Here is a 7,500-nt window from a genome sequence, read left to right as displayed (position 1 = left end):
GTGAAGCCTGAGAACATCTTGGTTGATATGAGCTGTGATGAGGCAAAGCTGATTGACTTTGGATTGTCATCCGAGGTTTTATTCATCCCAGGGAAATCAGAGTCGACCAATTTGGTCGCTGATTTTCCTATTCTATTAGCGCTTAGTGCTTATGAGTTTGCGTGTCATGAAATTCGTCATCAGGTTTTAGAATTTCCCCCACCCAAACTCACAAGCACTAGGCGCTAATAGAATAGGAAAATCAGCGGCCATAATTGGTGGAACAGTCATGGATCGAACGAGTAATGACTCATCAATTATAGTCAATGATTTCATTCCTCTAACCCCTAAAGTCTTACATGAATTGCTAACTGAATGAAATGAAGTTTGAATTGCATTAGCTTGTCGATTAAACGCTTTGCGTTTGTTTAAGTGTTTTTAATGTTCTTCTTCATGTTTTCTCATTCCAAATGTGCTTTTAATTTCTGGATAATCTTCATCATAGCGTGCTTTTTTCATTTCTCTCATTAGGAACTCTTCTTCTGCTTCTGTTAGCTCATCAATTTCTCTTGCAGCTCTTTTAGCACAGCTTATTGGGCTTAGCTTGCTGTTAGGAATTGTAGGATCTTCCCAGCTTTCAACACTTGCTTGGCTGCATGTAGGCGTGCTGCATTTGCTGCTTGGTGTATCTGGAGCCTGCATGTTTCCTGTTTTCATCCATTTTACAAGTGGAGCTTTTTTAGGCTTCCATTTAGGTGTAATCATCATGTCTTGCCACTCTGATAAGTCGAGCTCTTCAGACTTGCGTATTTCTTCTAGCTCGTTGTACGCTGTGGTGTGTTCGAAGCCTTGAATGTTGAATAGTTTGCCTATTACGTACAACAATAGGCGTGCGAGCCTTTCTCTGTTTTCTGGAATTGCTTCTATTGCTAGTTCCATTCTTCTGCGTAGTGCGTGTACATTTGTTTCTCCTGTGTATCTTGCCATCTGCTCAGGTGTCGCGTTTGAGGTCATAATGACCAGTCTGCTGTCTAGGTTCATTCCTCCGCCTTTAATTTCCACTTTTCTTTCTGCGTTTGGATTTATCAGTGTTTTGAACATCAGAATTCCTTCTGGGTTGTGTTTAATGCTCAGCTCTAGTGGATCATCAATCAAGATGATGTCCTGGAAGTTGTAGCCTTCGGACCATTTTGACAGGCCGCCAATTTTAGTGTAGGTTGTCAGGTTATGTTTGCGTTTGAAGTACTTGAGAACACTGTCTGCTGTGGTAGTTTTTCCAGCTCCAGTGTGACCAAAAATGTAAATGCATTTTGTTTCTGCGTACTTTTTTGGTCGTAGATGCAGCAATTTTGGAATCTGAGCTACCAATGCTGCATACTTCTCACATAAGTCGTGATAGGTAAATGCACCGGTCTTGATGTCTTGTACAAGCATTTCAGATTTGTTTTGCTTGTAGCCTTTTGGTCTGCCTTTTGGATCTGCTTTAGGCTTTGGTTTTGGTGCCATTTCTTCAGTTAGTTCATAGCTTGGTAAATAGTGCCTTTCTTGTTCTGAAGTGGAAGCTGGTCCTTTTCCTTTTGCGTGTTTGGAGTAAGCTAGTGGTTTTACATCTTCTGGTATTTTGCCTTTCATGTATTGAGCAAGGCCTTCTTTTAGGCAGTATTTCATGTAGTTGTTGCTTGCTTGCCACATTGTGGTAGCTGGAGGTCTCATTTCCAATGGGGACAGCCAATAGTTGTTTCTGTTGAAGCCTCTGCCAATGTTTTGTGTCCAGCCTGATTGCCTTGCTGCATCGAAGTAGATTAGAGCATGGCAATGCCTTTCTCCTTCTGCGCTTATTTCCCATGGGCCTATAAGCAGTTTTCTTACACAGGTTTTTTCTTCAGCATAAGCTATGAGAGCTGTAACTTGTTGGTCTTCTCTCAGCGTTAAGCACCAGTATGCTACCTTTGCCATATCTGCTTTGGAATGAAGTTTTAAGCGCTGTTTGCTTCTTTATATATTGCTTGTTTCGTGTTGGAATGCTAGGAATTTGGACTTTGTTTAGGGTGTTAACTTCCTGTTATGTATGGAATGTTGTATGTTTATGTACGCAGGAATGCGAGGTATGTTACTTGTTATTGAGTACGAGTCTGGGTACACGGCCTTACGGCCGTTTGGGGTCTAGGTCTAAGTATGTGTAACTCATTAATTATTCATGTGTAACTCATTAATTATTCATGTACGTGTACGCTTTACGCATAATTGTCCTAGAATAATAGCAGCTTTGTTAAGTGCCACGCCCCTTTTTTATTTTTGGTAATGTATAAGGTCACGCCATCTGTGATGCGTTACCGGTTTTATTCATCCCAGGGAAATCAGAGTCGACCAATTTGGTCGCTGATTTTCCTATTCTATTAGCGCTTAGTGCTTATGAGTTTGCGTGTCATGAAATTCCTCATCAGGTTTTAGAATTTCCCCCACCCAAACTCACAAGCACTAGGCGCTAATAGAATAGGAAAATCAGCGGCCATAATTGGTGGAACAGTCATGGATCGAACGAGTAATGACTCATCAATTATAGTCAATGATTTCATTCCTCTAACCCCTAAAGTCTTACATGAATTGCTAACTGAATGAAATGAAGTTTGAATTGCATTAGCTTGTCGATTAAACGCTTTGCGTTTGTTTAAGTGTTTTTAATGTTCTTCTTCATGTTTTCTCATTCCAAATGTGCTTTTAATTTCTGGATAATCTTCATCATAGCGTGCTTTTTTCATTTCTCTCATTAGGAACTCTTCTTCTGCTTCTGTTAGCTCATCAATTTCTCTTGCAGCTCTTTTAGCACAGCTTATTGGGCTTAGCTTGCTGTTAGGAATTGTAGGATCTTCCCAGCTTTCAACACTTGCTTGGCTGCATGTAGGCGTGCTGCATTTGCTGCTTGGTGTATCTGGAGCCTGCATGTTTCCTGCTTTCATCCATTTTACAAGTGGAGCTTTTTTAGGCTTCCATTTAGGTGTAATCATCATGTCTTGCCACTCTGATAAGTCGAGCTCTTCAGACTTGCGTATTTCTTCTAGCTCGTTGTACGCTGTGGTGTGTTCGAAGCCTTGAATGTTGAATAGTTTGCCTATTACGTACAACAATAGGCGTGCGAGCCTTTCTCTGTTTTCTGGAATTGCTTCTATTGCTAGTTCCATTCTTCTGCGTAGTGCGTGTACATTTGTTTCTCCTGTGTATCTTGCCATCTGCTCAGGTGTCGCGTTTGAGGTCATAATGACCAGTCTGCTGTCTAGGTTCATTCCTCCGCCTTTAATTTCCACTTTTCTTTCTGCGTTTGGATTTATCAGTGTTTTGAACATCAGAATTCCTTCTGGGTTGTGTTTAATGCTCAGCTCTAGTGGATCATCAATCAAGATGATGTCCTGGAAGTTGTAGCCTTCGAACCATTTTGACAGGCCGCCAATTTTAGTGTAGGTTGTCAGGTTATGTTTGCGTTTGAAGTACTTGAGAACTCTGTCTGCTGTGGTAGTTTTTCCAGCTCCAGTGTGACCAAAAATGTAAATGCATTTTGTTTCTGCGTACTTTTTTGGTCGTAGATGCAGCAATTTTGAAATCTGAGCTACCAATGATGGATACTTCTCGCATAAGTCGTGATAGGTAAATGCACCGGTCTTGATGTCTTGTACAAGCATTTCAGATTTGTTTTGCTTGTAGCCTTTTGGTCTGCCTTTTGGATCTGCTTTAGGCTTTGGTTTTGGTGCCATTTCTTCAGTTAGTTCATAGCTTGGTAAATAGTGCCTTTCTTGTTCTGAAGTGGAAGCTGGTCCTTTTCCTTTTGCGTGTTTGGAGTAAGCTAGTGGTTTTACATCTTCTGGTATTTTGCCTTTCATGTATTGAGCAAGGCCTTCTTTTAGGCAGTATTTCATGTAGTTGTTGCTTGCTTGCCACATTGTGGTAGCTGGAGGTCTCATTTCCAATGGGGACAGCCAATAGTTGTTTCTGTTGAAGCCTCTGCCAATGTTTTGTGTCCAGCCTGATTGCCTTGCTGCATCGAAGTAGATTAGAGCATGGCAATGCCTTTCTCCTTCTGCGCTTATTTCCCATGGGCCTATAAGCAGTTTTCTTACACAGGTTTTTTCTTCAGCATAAGCTATGAGAGCTGTAACTTGTTGGTCTTCTCTCAGCGTTAAGCACCAGTATGCTACCTTTGCCATGTCTGCTTTGGAATGAAGTTTTAAGCACTGTTTGCTTCTTTATATATTGCTTGTTTCGTGTTGGAATGCTAGGAATTTGGACTTTGTTTAGGGTGTTAACTTTCTGTTATGTATGGAATGTTGTATGTTTATGTACGCAGGAATGCGAGGTATGTTACTTGTTATTGAGTACGAGTCTGGGTACACGGCCTTACGGCCGTTTGGGGTCTAGGTCTAAGTATGTGTAACTCATTAATTATTCATGTGTAACTCATTAATTATTCATGTACGTGTACGCTTTACGCATAATTGTCCTAGAATAATAGCAGCTTTGTTAAGTGCCACGCCCCTTTTTTATTTTTGGTAATGTATAAGGTCACGCCATCTGTGATGCGTTACCGGTTTTATTCATCCCAGGGAAATCAGAGTCGACCAATTTGGTCGCTGATTTTCCTATTCTATTAGCGCCTAGTGCTTATGAGTTTGCGTGTCATGAAATTCCTCATCAGGTTTTAGAATTTCCCCCACCCAAACTCACAAGCACTAGGCGCTAATAGAATAGGAAAATCAGCGGCCATAATTGGTGGAACAGTCATGGATCGAACGAGTAATGACTCATCAATTATAGTCAATGATTTCATTCCTCTAACCCCTAAAGTCTTACATGAATTGCTAACTGAATGAAATGAAGTTTGAATTGCATTAGCTTGTCGATTAAACGCTTTGCGTTTGTTTAAGTGTTTTTAATGTTCTTCTTCATGTTTTCTCATTCCAAATGTGCTTTTAATTTCTGGATAATCTTCATCATAGCGTGCTTTTTTCATTTCTCTCATTAGGAATTCTTCTTCTGCTTCTGTTAGCTCATCAATTTCTCTTGCAGCTCTTTTAGCACAGCTTATTGGGCTTAGCTTGCTGTTGGGAATTGTAGGATCTTCCCAGCTTTCAACACTTGCTTGGCTGCATGTAGGCGTGCTGCATTTGCTGCTTGGTGTATCTGGAGCCTGCATGTTTCCTGTTTTCATCCATTTTACAAGTGGAGCTTTTTTAGGCTTCCATTTAGGTGTAATCATCATGTCTTGCCACTCTGATAAGTCGAGCTCTTCAGACTTGCGTATTTCTTCTAGCTCGTTGTACGCTGTGGTGTGTTCGAAGCCTTGAATGTTGAATAGTTTGCCTATTACGTACAACAATAGGCGTGCGAGCCTTTCTCTGTTTTCTGGAATTGCTTCTATTGCTAGTTCCATTCTTCTGCGTAGTGCGTGTACATTTGTTTCTCCTGTGTATCTTGCCATCTGCTCAGGTGTCGCGTTTGAGGTCATAATGACCAGTCTGCTGTCTAGGTTCATTCCTCCGCCTTTAATTTCCACTTTTCTTTCTGCGTTTGGATTTATCAGTGTTTTGAACATCAGAATTCCTTCTGGGTTGTGTTTAATGCTCAGCTCTAGTGGATCATCAATCAAGATGATGTCCTGGAAGTTGTAGCCTTCGAACCATTTTGACAGGCCGCCAATTTTAGTGTAGGTTGTCAGGTTATGTTTGCGTTTGAAGTACTTGAGAACTCTGTCTGCTGTGGTAGTTTTTCCAGCTCCAGTGTGACCAAAAATGTAAATGCATTTTGTTTCTGCGTACTTTTTTGGTCGTAGATGCAGCAATTTTGGAATCTGAGCTACCAATGCTGGGTACTTCTCGCATAAGTCGTGATAGGTAAATGCACCGGTCTTGATGTCTTGTACAAGCATTTCAGATTTGTTTTGCTTGTAGCCTTTTGGTCTGCCTTTTGGATCTGCTTTAGGCTTTGGTTTTGGTGCCATTTCTTCAGTTAGTTCATAGCTTGGTAAATAGTGCCTTTCTTGTTCTGAAGTGGAAGCTGGTCCTTTTCCTTTTGCGTGTTTGGAGTAAGCTAGTGGTTTTACATCTTCTGGTATTTTGCCTTTCATGTATTGAGCAAGGCCTTCTTTTAGGCAGTATTTCATGTAGTTGTTGCTTGCTTGCCACATTGTGGTAGCTGGAGGTCTCATTTCCAATGGGGACAGCCAATAGTTGTTTCTGTTGAAGCCTCTGCCAATGTTTTGTGTCCAGCCTGATTGCCTTGCTGCATCGAAGTAGATTAGAGCATGGCAATGCCTTTCTCCTTCTGCGCTTATTTCCCATGGGCCTATAAGCAGCTTTCTTACACAGGTTTTTTCTTCAGCATAAGCTATGAGAGCTGTAACTTGTTGGTCTTCTCTCAGCGTTAAGCACCAGTATGCTACCTTAGCCATGTCTGCTTTGGAATGAAGTTTTAAGCACTGTTTGCTTCTTTATATATTGCTTGTTTCGTGTTGGAATGCTAGGAATTTGGACTTTGTTTAGGGTGTTAACTTCCTGTTATGTATGGAATGTTGTATGTTTATGTACGCAGGAATGCGAGGTATGTTACTTGTTATTGAGTACGAGTCTGGGTACACGGCCTTACGGCCGTTTGGGGTCTAGGTCTAAGTATGTGTAACTCATTAATTATTCATGTGTAACTCATTAATTATTCATGTACGTGTACGCTTTACGCATAATTGTCCTAGAATAATAGCAGCTTTGTTAAGTGCCACGCCCCTTTTTTATTTTTGGTAATGTATAAGGTCACGCCATCTGTGATGCGTTACCGGTTTTATTCATCCCAGGGAAATCAGAGTCGACCAATTTGGTCGCTGATTTTCCTATTCTATTAGCGCCTAGTGCTTATGAGTTTGCGTGTCATGAAATTCCTCATCAGGTTTTAGAATTTCCCCCACCCAAACTCACAAGCACTAGGCGCTAATAGAATAGGAAAATCAGCGGCCATAATTGGTGGAACAGTCATGGATCGAACGAGTAATGACTCATCAATTATAGTCAATGATTTCATTCCTCTAACCCCTAAAGTCTTACATGAATTGCTAACTGAATGAAATGAAGTTTGAATTGCATTAGCTTGTCGATTAAACGCTTTGCGTTTGTTTAAGTGTTTTTAATGTTCTTCTTCATGTTTTCTCATTCCAAATGTGCTTTTAATTTCTGGATAATCTTCATCATAGCGTGCTTTTTTCATTTCTCTCATTAGGAACTCTTCTTCTGCTTCTGTTAGCTCATCAATTTCTCTTGCAGCTCTTTTAGCACAGCTTATTGGGCTTAGCTTGCTGTTAGGAATTGTAGGATCTTCCCAGCTTTCAACACTTGCTTGGCTGCATGTAGGCGTGCTGCATTTGCTGCTTGGTGTATCTGGAGCCTGCATGTTTCCTGTTTTCATCCATTTTACAAGTGGAGCTTTTTTAGGCTTCCATTTAGGTGTAATCATCATGTCTTGCCACTCTGATAAGTCGAGCTCTTCAGA

The 7,500-nt window shown here is 40.9% G+C and overlaps 1 protein-coding gene across 1 annotated transcript in view; it reads left to right on the top strand.

The window, feature by feature from the left end:
- LOC138050679 (serine/threonine-protein kinase pim-2-like) overlaps window positions 1-7,500 on the top strand; it is a 13,702-nt gene that overhangs the window by 1,240 nt on the left and 4,962 nt on the right. The window contains exon 3 of the mRNA XM_068896990.1: window positions 1-75. This exon is cut by the window's left edge and continues 267 nt beyond it. The gene's annotated coding sequence lies outside the window, so the exon portion shown is untranslated. The remainder of the gene's footprint in view (window positions 76-7,500) is intronic.

Source organism: Montipora capricornis, chromosome 1 (genome assembly GCF_036669925.1).
Source record: "Montipora capricornis isolate CH-2021 chromosome 1, ASM3666992v2, whole genome shotgun sequence".
NCBI classification, from domain to species: Eukaryota; Metazoa; Cnidaria; class Anthozoa; order Scleractinia; family Acroporidae; genus Montipora; species Montipora capricornis.
This window is presented reverse-complemented; position numbering and strand designations above follow the sequence as displayed.